We start from the raw sequence: 15,101 nt of genomic DNA, 5'->3' as shown, positions 1-15,101 counted from the left end.
CTCCCACATTTCCCTCACCACTCCCCAAGACAGTAAACAATCTGATATAGGCTACACATCTATAATCATATTAAGCATATTTCTAAATTGTCATGTTGTGAAAGAAGAATCAGGGACAAAAAGCAAAAACCACAAGAGAGAAAAAGCAAAAAACAACAAGAGAAGTGAAAACAGTGCTTTAATTGCATTCAGACTCCATAGTTCTTTCTCTGGATTGTGGCTACCATTTTCCATCAAGAGTCTTTTTGAATTGTCTTAGGTCATTGTATTGCTTAGAAGAGCTAAGACTATCAAAGTTGGTTATTACACAATGTTGACATTCCTGTGTACAGTGTTCTCTTGGTTTTGCTCACTTTATTCAGCATCAGTTCATGTAAGTCTTTCCAGGTTTTTCTGAAATCTGCCAGCTCATCATTTCTTAAAACATAATAGTATTCCACTAGATTCATATACCACAACTTGTTCAGCCATTCCCTGGATTAATGAGCATACCTTCACATTCTAATTCTTTGCCACCACAAAAAGAGGTACTATATTTGTGTGCAATCACATTCATTTCTTACAATGTAGTAGGATTCATGGACCACAGTTTGTTTAGTTATCTCCCAAATAATACATAACTACTTTTTAAATTCCCCTTTCCTTATATTCCTTCGGAAACTCTGTCCAAGGTCCTATCAGTCTAAAAGTCTGTCTGGTCTGCTTTATCCTAGTAATAGAATGGTAGACTTAAAATAAAACCACACAGCAATAGCAAAAAAACACCTTAAGGAAGGGGTCTTATCTAGTATAAACCTCTCCTTTTACAGATCAAGAAATTGCTGCCCAGAAAGGCAAAAGTACTAGTCTAAGGTAATACAGCTAGTTAGTGTGGCAAGGCCAACACTGGATCCTAGGTTTTTTCACTCCCCCAGGCTCTGTGCACTTACCCTGTCCTGTAGACACTCTCATACCTAACACATAATATCCTTCAACGTTAAAAATATATGCTTTTACCAGGCATATCTTTAGGTTTAGTTACTCACATTTTGATTTCTTTAAAAATATTGTTAGCTGTATCATAAAAATGTTATCCTTAGAAATCTCACTTCTCAGTAAAATGTGTTAAAAGCGTGCACAGTGTTCCTATGTTGTAAATAGATGCCATGGACATGACTTCATCTTCTGGAAAATGCCAAGACTGGCTGGAACATTTGAAATATTTTTTATGTTAAAATTTCATGGTCCCACTGGCTTTTCATATTGTCTCTCTACAAGCCCTCAGCAATTCACTTTGCTCTGGCCCCTCTCAGCCCAATTGGCAGATAGACTGGGAGGCTTGTGAAAGCTGCAGGTAAATTAATAGCAGAGAATGTGCCTGAGGACCCATGCCTGGCTGCTCTTGAAATCCTTCTGAAGCCTGAGTTATTTGTATTAAGATAGGCCAGCACTCAGGCCCCTATGAGTCAATTCTTTGTAACAGTTGCCAATATTTTTATACCTGAGAGAGCGACTTCATTCTTTATTATTGCTTAGGAATCAATACTCCCATTGCCCTCACAAAATGCTATACAAGCATTATTGGCATTTCACTTGGCAGTGAAGGATATCAACATCAATCTCGCCAACTGCACACTTCACTAACCCTGTTCCACTTGTATTTGTATTCCATCCGTGCTGTGCCCTTCTGTTTGATTTGAATGGGAATCCTTAGTGTGGCCCTGACATCTTTGGAAATTAGGCATTGGGAAGACATCCCCTGGCTACTTGCTAAAAGTGCTTCTCTCTTCTACTCCTGTTTATGTGTACTGATGTTGGGAGACCTTCAAGGAAATCCCTTTACTTCCTTATCCTTTGCTGTTTTGTTTTATTTTTTAATTGTCATATTTTGGGATCATTAGTTTGAAGGATCATGGATTTAAAAATGGAAAGGATTTTAGAAGTTTTTTGTTTCCAAATTCAGGTTTTCCTTCCTTCCTTCCTTCCTTCCTTCCTTCCTTCCTTCCTTCCTTCCTTCCTTCCTTCCTTCCTTCCTTCCTTCCTTCCTTCTTTGAGTAACAACAAAAGCTTAGGTAGGTCAAATCAAATAGGACTGTTCGTCAGAGTATTGGAATTTAGAGGCACCAATGGCACTTCTCAACCATAGAAGCATTTTAGTTTATCACTAATTTATTAAGAATAAGTAGTCGAAGTTGAAATCTAATTGATTCTTCCTTGTCTTGATGTCATGCCACAGGGAGAGCTTTGTCCTTGGCTCTCTTTGCCTGCTACCTCAGTGACTCCTGGTCTCTCTCCTCCCCATACTGTCCATAGTGAAGTAATATGTCAGGGTCGCTCCTCCTCTCCCAAACCCTTATCCTGAGGCCTTGTGTTTTGAAGTCTAATGATTCTCCCTTAGTTCAATATCTGATGAACTGAACTTGGGTTTTAAAAAAAGTTGTGGGGCAGCTAAGTGGTGCAGTGGATAGAGCATCAGTGTGTATACGCACACACATACAAACATACACACACACACACACACACACACACATATGGGGCAGCTAGGTGGTGCAGTGGATAGAGCACCACCAGTGCAGGAGTCAGGAGAACCTGAGTTCAAATCTCACCTCAGACACTTGACACTCACTAGCTGTGTGACCTTGGGCAAGTCACTTAACCTCAATTGTCTCATCCTGGGTCATCTCCAGTCATCCTGATGACTATCTGGTCACTGGATTCAGATGGCTCTGGAGGAGAAGTGAGGCTGGTGACCTGCACAGCCCTCCCTCACTCAAATCAAAGTTAAGTGCAAGTCATGTCATTATTTCTCTGATGGCATGGTGTTCTTTGCCAACAAAGGATGAACACACACATGCACATCTGATGAACTGAACTTGGGCTTAAAAAAAAGTTGATTTGAGGTGTCACAATTGTTAGCTATAGCTTTGAGTAGCAGAGCTAGGATTTGAACCAAGTTCCTTTCAATTAAAAAAAAAAAATTCTTTTCACTATACCATCCTTTCCCTTCTGTGCTCTTTTTAAATAAGGAAATAGCAGTTTCTACAGCCCCCTGTGTGCTCCCATGAATTTTAAGGCCATTTGCTAGGATTAGGTCATTATTTTATAGAAACAAGTCCTTAAAACAAAGGAAAACTCCCCCATGCAAAGCAGGAATGCTGTGCAATGTTGGGCAAATCAAGGGCATTATCTTTCATTGAAACTGCAGCCACATTTACTCTAATTGTGTACAGCTGCCCAGCTTTGATATTCTAGCTCTGTCACAAAGATTTGCATTCCCCTGGTACATTCAGCTTTAAGGATGCCATTTAGGGATGGAAACTATAATGGAAATTTGTGAGAAGGTGTCCTTTCCTCTGTCGGCTGAGTTTCAGACAGCACGGAGTTGGATCAAATGCTCATCAAGAGCAGGATAGCTAAGGTACTGTGAGCAATGTAATAAAAATCCCTTCAATGTATCTCTTGGACAATTTCATTCAAGTAAATCTAATTCAATTTAATTCAGTAATTCAATTCAGCACTTATTAAGCATCTATATGTACTAGGCATCTCTCACATTCTCTCTCTCTCTCTCTCTCTCTCTCTCTCTCTCACACACACACACACACACACACATACACACACACACACAACTGAAATGAAAATAAATAATAGTCAATGTCCTCAAGGAGCTAATGGGTATGGATGCATTGTGGAACTAGACAGATAAGCAAACAAATAAAAGAAAAAAGCAGTAAATGCCAAGTAATTTCTAAAGGAGAGAATGTTTAAAATAAACTGGGCAAAAACAGGAACGTCCTTATGAAGGAGATAATACTTGAACTGTAGTCTGAGCAGGAAACTAGGGATTCTGTGAGGCAGAGGTAAGGAAAGAATGCATTCTACATATAAGAGACCAATTGTGCAAAGATGTAGAGGTAGGAAGTAGAATATTAGGTCTTTGGAACAGTTCATAGACCAATACTGTGACAAAACATGTGAAAAGAGCTATGGAATAAGACCGAGAAGATTGTATTGAAGAGAAAGAGGCAATGGTATCCTGACTTCCCAATTATTTCTTGTATGTATGTACATACTATGTACACACAGACATCTCTCTCTGTCTGTCTGTCTGTCTGTCTATCTATCTGTCTATCTTCTATCTACTATGTACTTATATATTTTCCCCCAATTACGTGCTAAAACAATTTTTAAACTTCTAAAAAAGTTTTGAGTTCCAAATTCTATCCCCCTCCCTGAGATAGTAGTACATAATCAAATATAGATTATATACGTACAGTTGTGAAAAATATTTCCATATTGGTCATTTTGTAAAAGAAGTCTCGAATAAAAGAAAAAGAATTAAAAAAAAATAAAATGAAACACAGCTTGCTTCAATCTGTATTCATACAACATCAGTTCTTTCACTGGAGGCAGAAAGTGTGCTTTATTATTAGTTTTTTGGGATTATATTGGATCATTGTATTTCTGAGAATAGCCAAGCCATTCACAGTTCTTCAGTGTACAATATTGGTATTACTGTGTACAACATACTCCTGGTTCTGATCACTTCACTTTGTATCAGTTCATGTAAGTCTTTCCAAGTTACACCTAAACCTTGACTTCTCATCCATTTTCTTCCCAGAGTGACTTTCCAACTTTGATCTGCTCAGTTATCATTGGTTGATGACACAAAAGATCCTTCCTATGGCATTATTGGCTAATGAAATCAATCATTCGTTTGAAGCAATAAGAGGCGATGAAAATAAATTATACTGCACAAAAGTTTTTTCATGTGAAAATCATTAAGATAAACAGTGAATAGAATATTAACTCCATGAGTATAGGACTGCTTTACTTTTTGCCTTTGTAATTCTACCTTCCAGCACAGAATCTTACCAATGGTAGTTACTTCATATATGCTTCTCAAATGGAAGTTATTCACATAAGAAAGAAAGATGTCACTTTGAAGTTCTTCAAACTCCCTTTTCAGGAGTGGAATCCACTTAAAAATTGTGCTTCATAGAATTTGTGAGAGTTCTGGCAAAACCCCCTGTGGCCTCTTTCAATGAACAAATAGAACTAGTCAAGCTTAGAAGAGTGGATGATATTGTTTGGGCAAGATATTCATTCACCCTGTTGAAGACAAGTCTTTTGGGTAAAGGGATATTTGCCCAGGAGTAGAATCTGGTGGACTCATTGAAAGATCTCTAAAACTTCTTATAACGGAATTTTCCAATAGCGCTTACTTCAGCTGGAAACTTAAAAGGCCAAACAGTCCTTCAAAGGCTTTGGGTCCCAAGGGATAGCTGGAAAATTACAGGAACTGGGGGTCTTTAGTTAGGAGCAGCTCTGCTCCAAGCAATATTGTGAACCTTTATTCTGGAAAACACCATCTCATCTTTCTATCTTGTCTTTTCCTTGTATGGGATCGAGGCTCAGGGTCATGCCTTATAAGTCTCTGTAGAACCTATTTCTCTAATAACAAAATCATGTTAATATAATGTTTTAGGTTCTTTTCTCATAAGAATCCTCTGAGGTGGGTAGCACAAACAGTAGGATGCCCATTTTACAGATAAGGTAACTGTAACTTAGCATATTTAAGTGCATGCTTAGGGTCACACAGCTGTTAAGTAATGGAACTAGGATTCAGATCCAGGTGTTTTGATTTTAGGTCCAGTGTTCATTCCATGCTTTCTTTCTACCCTATGCCTTATCAAGACCTGATCCTTATTAAATTAGAAAAGCCTGATGAAAAAAAATACCTCTGGAACAGGGGTTCTTAATCTATTCCTTGTACTAGAAACTCCATCTCCAGATTCCAGATATTTTCACTAGTTGTGCTTCATGTCTGAAATACTCCGCTTCTTCATCTCCACCTCTTACCTTCCCTGGTTTTTCCTCTGTGATTACTTCAAATTTATCTTGTGTACACACCCCCACACACCTTACACTCACACTCACACATGCCTAGAGCTTGTTTGTACATGGTTGTTTTCATATTTTGTCCCCATGACACTGTGTGGTCCTTGAGAATTGGAACTGTCTTTTGCCTTTCTTTGTATCACCATTAACACAGTGCCTGGCACATAGTAGGTGTTTAATAAATGTTTATTGGCTGACTTTTTTTGTCTCATGGTCCCCTATTGCAGTCTGGTGAAGTCTATGGATCCCTTATCATAATAGTGTTTCTAAATGCATAAAATACACAGGATTCCAAAGAAAACCAATTGTATATTGAAATACAATTGTCAAAATTTTTTTTTTAAATCAAGTTTATAGATCCCAGGTTAAGATCTCCTGCATTAAGGTAGTAATAACGAATGAAGGATCAATGTTTTGCCTTCCAGGGATGTGATAACTTTTAAAATGGGACAATGCCATTACCCTAAGTGCTGAATTCCCAAGAGTAGACTTTGAGGAATCAGTTTCAGTAGTTTGATAAAGGAAGGTATAGTGATGTAGTAACCTGAATTAGAAGCAAGTGGTTTTCAGGATACCAGGTTTCTGGTCTTAGCTAGGCTACTAACTAGTTGTGTGACCTTGTAACTTCCCTGGGACTTACTTTTTTTTAATCTGTAAAATAAGGCATTTGGATTTGGGATTTCTAAGGTCCCTTCTAATTTTACACTCCTCTGCAATGTTTTAGGGCAAAGGTACCTTCCTGGTGGCCCTAAAAATCAAACCACTTGACAGTTATCTACTCTGTATTCTTGTAAGGTCAGGCTTGGCTGCGGTTCTGCTAATTTAACAAAAAAAAAAAATAATTGCAGAGAATTATCAGAGGCCTCTCTCTGTGTAATACATGCCAGTCAAAACCCTGAGGTTATATGCTAGCTCTGTCTGAAGTTCAGAATCAAAATTTGAATCAGATGTAAAATTGACTTTGTAGAAGATGGTTCTCTTGGATGATTTTTCATGAGTTTCTCTTTGATTGAAGCAGACGGTTTTAGAATTGAATCACAATTTCCCCCAAATAATTCCAACAAGCAGAATATTACGTATTGAAAAAAAAAAGAGTGGTGAAGAGACTAATTTTGCTCTACAGGACAGAGATGTGTTTAAGAAATATGCATTTGAGTTTATGTGCATGCCTAGATTGCATAACCATGTCAATAATATTCAATTTCAGGATGGTATCAACTTCAGTGGGAGGTAAAATGATACCTATTAATTCCTCCCCAGGAGAGAAATGTTTGATCTCTGTTTTCATCATTTGCTGCAACTTTCTGAAGCTTGAAAACTAGAATATTTTTTTTTCTCTTGCCCTCTCTGTCTTACATGTATTGGAGAAACTGGAAGAAAAATAATTGCCCAGATAGTGTGTCATTTGGCTTTTAAATGGGAAAGATTCTTTAGCATCCCTTATATTCCATAGATGATCAATTTTCTGTTTGGTGGGGCTGAAACTCACTGAATATTTCCAGAGAAAGGATATTTATTTATTCTCAGTGCAATGGAGAAATCGCTGGGCTTAGAATCAGAAGAACGGAGTCCTAATTCCTGCTCTGCATTTGTGAACCATGTGACTTTGGGACAATCACACTTCTCTGAGCCTTACTTTCCTCATTTGCAAAGTAGTAATAATATTATCTGCCTTGCCTAAGTCAAAGACTCATCATGCAGATAAAAATGTGATAATATGTAGGGCCAAGTACTCCCTAAGTTGGTGAAATCATGGGAAGAGTGGGATGTAAGGAGTCATTACTAAGAATAGTAATGGATTTCAATTTTTTAATTAATAATGATTACTAATAATATATTACATTTCAACAGCATCCTATTTTAATGGTTTTATTTTAATCTTATAATTAATAATTTATTTTAATTTTATAATGAATGATTATTAACATTTTGCATTTCTATTTTCTTTTAATATTTTACTTAATAACCTACTTAAATATGATAATTAATAATTATCATTAATAATGCCTTATATTTTCATAGCACCTTATTTTTATTAATTGTTGTTTTGTGCCTTGTACTTGTAAGCCCAGCACATAGCCCAATGCCTGGAACATAGCAAGTCCTTAAATACATATTTGTTGATTTATTATGTAATATTAGCAAAAATAGCAACATAAGTAGCAAATATGATGCTTTCCCCACACTGCTTGTCCCTTTACTGCACATCTTACCATTTTTATAAAAGGTGAGTTATGAAAATCTTTACTCTGTCATTTGGAGAAGTATCATCCTTTCCCGATGTTATTAGAAAAAAGTGACCTTTTACTTAGAATTTGAAAGTTAGCCATGAAGTTGTGCTTTGTTTTATGCATTTAAAGGCTTCCTCTGATTACAGGGACTTGATTTCATTTAGGATGGATTGAGGCAAAAATGGTGAAAGAAAAAATAATGGAGCTCTAGAAAATAAATCCCTCCCCACATCTATTTCAGTAAAAAATTAAGGTAAGAACTAGAAGGTAATATGGGAAACGGGTGGTGATAAGGATGCTGGGGACAAGGATTCCCAGCCACAATATGGTAAGGGACTCCTGTACTACCCAGAGATAGATTTAGCTTGGTATAAAATAAAAGCATTTCACTTGTAGTCAGAAGATGTAGGTTGGGAAGATCATAGATTCAGAGACAAAAGATATAGATTGCAACTTCTTATTATGATAGATGATGAGACAAGTCAAGGGAGGTTGTAACCGTACCAAAATCATACTGTTTAGTAACTGACAAAGATGGAATTGAGATTAAGATTTGTTGATTCCAAATCCAACACTTTATCCACTATAGCAAAGCTCTGTTACATATTAGCCACGTGAGTGTGGACAGTTCATTTAATGGTAACATCTTAACCTCTTTAAACCTCAATTTACTCATCCATAAAATAGGCTTAATGATGCATCTGAGTAATCTGCTGCACAGGGCTATCATTAGGAAAATATTCAGAATTATTAAATATTCTATTGATGGAAATTATCATTAGAACTAAAGATACAACAAAAAAGAGAAAGAGCTGAAGACAAAAACTCCATGAGTAGACAAGGAATTAGGGTGTAATTCAACTTGCAACTGGGGAGCCCAACCATCTATTACATGGGTAGACAAGTGTTGGAGTTTAGAAGAAATTAATAGACTCAGAAGGAGAGGAAGACAGCAGGGGCTGGAGACAGTATCAAAGTCCTCAGCTGAAGCTAAGGACCAGGAGAGTGTAAGCAAAATAAATTCCACTTTTGGAATTCAAAGCCAGGAGTCCAGAGTAGCACATCCAGAGTGGGGCAGGCAGAAAGTTATGAATTGAATCCAGGACAACGAGGTCCACAGCGGAAGGGAAGATTGTCTACAAGGTCAGAATCAGACCACCAGAGAGAGAAGCATAAGGCAAGATTCTGTCTCAAGCAAGTTGTTATCATGAGCCATCACTGTTTCATGGTGACAGTATGGTAGCCAATTCTCTTTCTCACTCAGTTGCATCCCTACAGCTTGGGACCACATACCAGTCCTCTTAATTCCCCATGGGTAACTTCTCTGTGAAACTTTTGAAACTTCTTTTTCAAAGGCAGCATGATACGGTGGGAAGATAGAGCCATAGGAGTTAAAAAACAAAACAGAACTGGGAGCTGGGTTCAAGTCTCTTCTCTGATTCACACTGACTTCATGGCCAGGCATCATAAATCACATAATTTCTCAGGGTCCCAGTAACTGTCGAAAGCTTTAAGCTGAAGAACTGTAAGACTTGCTATCTACATTGGTAAAAAGGACTTTCTTTGAACAAATCCTTAAAATCACTAAAATTATAATATGGTTTTAAAAAAGAAATGATATAAAATGGGAGTTGTTTATTGCTGTTATGTGTATCACATATTTTTAGGATCAAAAACATAATTCCATGAAGAAATCAGTGAGAAAAAGTCTTTTCTGAAAGACCTTTCTGACTTATCATTCAAAATACATGGATGACAAAATTGTTGAATCAAGGCATCTGGGCTCTAGCCCTGGGTTTGACTTCTACAACCTATTTTATCTTGGCCAAATCATTTAACTTCTCTAATTCTGAGTTTTTCCCACTCTAAATGGGGATTAAAATACTTTTACTTCCTGTCTCATATAATAACCTATAAAGCTCCATATAAGTAGGACCTATTATTAGACAACACTGAAGAAGTTTGATACTTTGAAATTTAAGCCAAGATTTCCATGTCATTTCCTGCCCCCCCCACCACCCTAGCAAAGGAATAAGAAAATAAAGGACAGTGTAAGAAGAGATATTATGATATCTTGTTTTGCTTCCACAAAAGTTATTGGGAAATAATCAGGGCTTGTGGGGAAGTTCATTTACTTTACCAAGACAATGACCATCAGGAGCCAAGGGGACTAGAAAGGCTAAACTCGAAAAACCAGTTCAAGCTCAAAGGTCACACCTTAGTCATACCCACAAGCACCTTCAAACACCCTCATGACCATGCCTACATAATCTACATAATCTACATATCACAAGAGGATGTAGGGAAAAGGATGTAAAAAATTTAAGGAATTTGACTCACCCTAAGTCTAGCAGGCAGGCAGAACTGGGTAATCTCCCTCCTGCCTCTGTATCAGTGTGAGTGTTCCTAATGAGTACATCACCTGCTTGATTGCAAGAATCATAATAAATGCCTTCCTCTGCCCACTCTGTCTCTGAGTTCTTTCAGTGAGAAGGTATTTATTATACTAAGGGGCATCACACATGGACCCTCCTAAGGTCCACAGTCAGGAAAGCAATGGGCAGCAGCAGCTCATCCTGAGCTAACTTCCTGACCCTGCCTGGGAAGTTCTGTGATCCCCACAGATATATCAAGGGGCACCTCACGTGGACCTTCTTGAGGGCACACTACTAGGAAAGTAACAGGCAGCGGCAGCTCATCCTGGACTAGCTCCCTAACCCTGCCTGGGAAGTCCTGTGATCCTCCCCTTTGGATGTGCCAAGGAGCATCTCACGTGGATTTTCTCCAGGGTCTGATACCAGGGAAGCAACTGGCAGTCTGTTCTTGGCTAGCTCCCTAACCCTGCCTGGGAAGTCCTGTGATCCCTACAGCCAAGTTTCTCACAACAGGATTTAAAGGGAATAAAGGAAAGGATTTAAAGAGACTGTCTTTCCATTCTTGCTTACATCTCATCTCCCAAGAACGTAAACACAGTGTGGTATATTCAAAAGAGATTCAGCCTATAAATAGCTTAGGTGGCACAGTGGGTAGAGCACCTAGTCTGGAGTCAGGAAGATCTGAGTTCAACTCTGGCTTCAGACACTCACTAGTTATATAACTGTTCAAGTCAACCTTTGTCTGCCTCAGTTTCCTTATCTGTAAAATGGGGATGATGATAATGATAGTACCTACCTCCCAGGATTATTGTGAAAATTATATGATATAACATTTGTAAAGTGCTTACCACAATGCTTGGCACATAGTAGGGTCTTAATTTTCTTTCTTTCTTTTGAGTCAGAAGATCTAGAATCCACTTTTCTGTTTGACTTTATATATATATCACTTAACATTGCTGAGGTTTCTTCATCTGAAAAGTGAGGGAATTAGAGTAGATAGGCTTGTAATAGAAGGCTCTTACCGTATTTATTTTTATTTCATTTTATTGCCATGGACCTTTCTGACAATCTGGTGAAGCTTATGGATTCCTCATAATAATGTTCCTAAAGGTATAAAATAAAATAAATAGAATTGTCAAGGGAAACCATTTTTTTGAAATAAAATATTATAAAAGTAAAATAAAATATTATAAAAACAGGCTCATGGACTCCAGAATCGATGATTCCTGAGATAGCTTTTGATATTCTGTAACTTTTCTAGAGCAGGAACCATAGCCCGAGTCTGTTTTATTCAGTGTCAATAGAACTTCAGTGAATATTGATTGATATTGAAGAAATTACTGTGTAAACCTTTAAAAGTGTATTCCGTTCAAAATATATTTTTAAAGTGTTCAGCAGAAAGAAAAAGAAAAGAGGGTAAATCCTCTTCTGAAAAGCAATTTCTGCTTTGATCAAAAGCCAAATCGAAAACTTGAGAGTAATTTAAGACGTTATTCAGTGCTAATGAACCTATTAGGAAATGGGAGGAACCTTAAGTTGAAAAGCTTATGAGTTGGAGAGAAGGAAGAATGTTTAATAGAGTGATGTCAAAAAGTCAGATGACCAGAATATCCTATACTAATTGAGAATAGGTGTCATGAACCAGGTGTCCCAGATGTTTATCCTTGTCCTGTCAGTAGATGGTGGTCAATAGATAAGATGAGAAGGACCCCAAGGCTAAAGAGAATGGGGCTACCTGTGGTGAATCTGAATCTTCTGCCAAAAATGAGGCTTGGGGAGAAGCCAGTAGATCTAGTGTCTGGATATTAGTACAGTTAGCACGTACTCTTCTCATGCCCTTCTCTCCTCACACTTACTTCTAGCATCCCCTATTCTACATGGACCCAATAAATATTCCATTTTCTCTTCTCTTTTATACCATGTTCACTTTCACTTACTGAAAATCTGTTCCTTGTCCCATCATAAACACACCCCCGGGGTCAGATCACTGGCTTTTCAAGAATGTCCTGACAGTTCTCTAGGGGTTCATTAATGGTTGTCGACATGTCAGAATGCTACATCTTTCCTGTAAGGCTTTGTGTCCCTTACTCTCCTTCATGATTCCTGTACTAATAGATTCTAAATCTGTTCCTGTCCCTGGAGGGGGGTATTTGAAGAGCACGTAGCCCTGAGGCACTCTTGAAAAGGGAGCCCTTTACAAAGCTTGTAAATCTCCTTGTGTCAAGTCTCTTGACCATCACAGTCAACCTCAGTTGCTACTACCCTCCTGAGATCTGATCATAAACCTCCCTTTATGCTCTAAGCTTTGTTAGCCCACTTTGATGAGGAACTTGATCAAAGGTTTTGAGATGGAGTAAGTCTTAATCAAGGTCCTTGTCTGAGTTGGGGAGCAAAGGCTGGAAGAGTAAGAACAAAGTTATACTCACGATCAGATAATAGGAGCTGGGATTAGGCATGATGATCAGGAGTTGTGACACAGGACACTGCTTCTGAATGGAGTGCCTTAGAGCTCCTGGGTAGTCCTACTAGCTGTTGTTACCTTGTACTACTCTCCTCTAAGGACAGGAACTGGTCTGACCATGTTACTCTCCAGTTCAAGGATAAAATATAAGCTCCTCCATTTGTTACTGATGGCTCTTCACAGACTGGCTCTAATCTTTAGATTGATTCCATGTCACTACCCTTCATACTATCTATGTTCCATCCTAACTGGATTACTTACAGTTTCCTGTTTATAACATTCCTGGACCTTTGTGCAGGATCCCTTCTTCACCTTGGATGCTAGCTCTTCTCCCCTTTTCCTTTGGAACCCCTAGATCCCTCAAAAGGCCTTTCCTGAAGTTTGCAATTATTACCTTTGTCCCCACCTTGACAATGACTTAAAATGACCTGACACATACTAGGCTCTTAAGAAATGCTTAGTGAATGGAACTGAGTTGAGTCAAATTCTGGTAAGTATTCCTAGACTAAATAGAATGCTACAGCATTATCATTGTTTGTACTCTTTGGTGGTATTTGCTGTGATGACTATAGATTCAGTAGTAACATGAGACACAACTAGACAGACACCAACACCATATGCACCACCCACATAGCATGATATGTGTGTTTGTCCTTCATTGCTGAAGACCATACCATCGGAGAAATAATGACATGACTTTCACTTGACTTTGTTTTGAGTGAAGGAGGGCTGTGCAGGTCACCAGCCTTATTTCTCCTCCAAAGTCATCTGAATCCAATGACCAGATATTCATCAGGATGACTGGGGATGACCCAAGATGAGGCAGTTGGGGTTAAGTGACTTGCCCAAGGTCACAGAACTAGTGAGTGTCAAGTGTCTGAGGTGAGATTTGGACTCAGGTCCTCCTGACTCCTGCACTGGTGCTCTATCCATTACACCACTTAGCTGCCCCAACATAGCTTGATAAGTATTCTGGGGAGGAAATCTGAAGCCAAAACACAGGCAATGTAATCACATGCTTTTCAGACTCTCATCTCTCCTCAAGGAGCACTCCTTTCACTCCTCCACGTTTTCTCATCATGCTAAGTAATACACAGTTCATGATATGTCTGTTTACTCTATCTTAGTGCTCTTTTACCATTTGCTCTTTGCACCAAGACTGAGCCCATTCATCCATCACCATTTGTCATATAAGAAAGCTTACTACTTTTTGGCAGTAGTTCCAAGGGGGTCAAATCCCCATAGAATTGGTTTGTAGTGTAACAGAAAGGACATTGGATATGGCATCAGGAGACCTGGGTTTGAGATATAGTTCTGCCAGTTACTAGCTATGGGTCATTGGTCCAATCACCTGGCCTCTCAGAGCCTCAGTTTCGTCATCTTTAGAATAAGCAGGTTGTGGGAAGACCTGCATAAACTTATACAGAGTCAAGTAAACAGAATCAGCGAGGAACTTGTAAAATAACCACCACATTCTAAAAACAAACAACTTTGAAATACTTAAGAACTCTGACCAATGCAATCATGATTCCAAAGGCCTGCTGATGAACAATGTTATCCACCTTCTGACAGAAAGATGATGGCCTCAGACGCAGAATTTAAAATGTTTTGACATAGCCAGGGTTGGAATTTGCTTTTTTCATCTTTGCATATTTGTTACATAGGTTTTTTTTCCTTTTCAGTAAGTAGAGAGTTTGGGGGTGGTGGTGGTGGTCATAAAAAAAGAGTCAGTGAAGCATCTTGTTAAAAATATATGGAAAAGAACAGAAAGAAGTCCAGACTTGGTCACAGATAGTAGTATGGCTTTGAATGTTACATTTTGAATTTAACATACACTTTAAAAGAAAAAGCAAGCTGTTAATAATAGTCACCGTTTTACCTATAATGCTGTTTTTCTGTTCTACTATGTATATGGTGTTTGTGAAGTTAAGACTATATAAAATAAATCATTTGGATTAGAGAACCTCCAATTCTGTCCAGATTTAATATTCTAAGATTCTCCTTCTCAGCTTCTTGGTGGCAGCAAGCATTTCAAATGAACAACTGCATCAACAGATCTCTGAGTTTTCCAGTTCAACTGCATCCTAATCTCTTCAAATCCTACCACTCCATCTTTTCACTCTGGGTATAGGGATTGGCATTGTGGTGTTTAAT

The sequence above is a fragment of the Notamacropus eugenii genome, chromosome 1 (genome assembly GCF_028372415.1).
Source record: "Notamacropus eugenii isolate mMacEug1 chromosome 1, mMacEug1.pri_v2, whole genome shotgun sequence".
NCBI classification, from domain to species: domain Eukaryota; kingdom Metazoa; phylum Chordata; class Mammalia; order Diprotodontia; family Macropodidae; genus Notamacropus; species Notamacropus eugenii.
Note: the sequence above shows the minus strand (reverse complement) of the source record.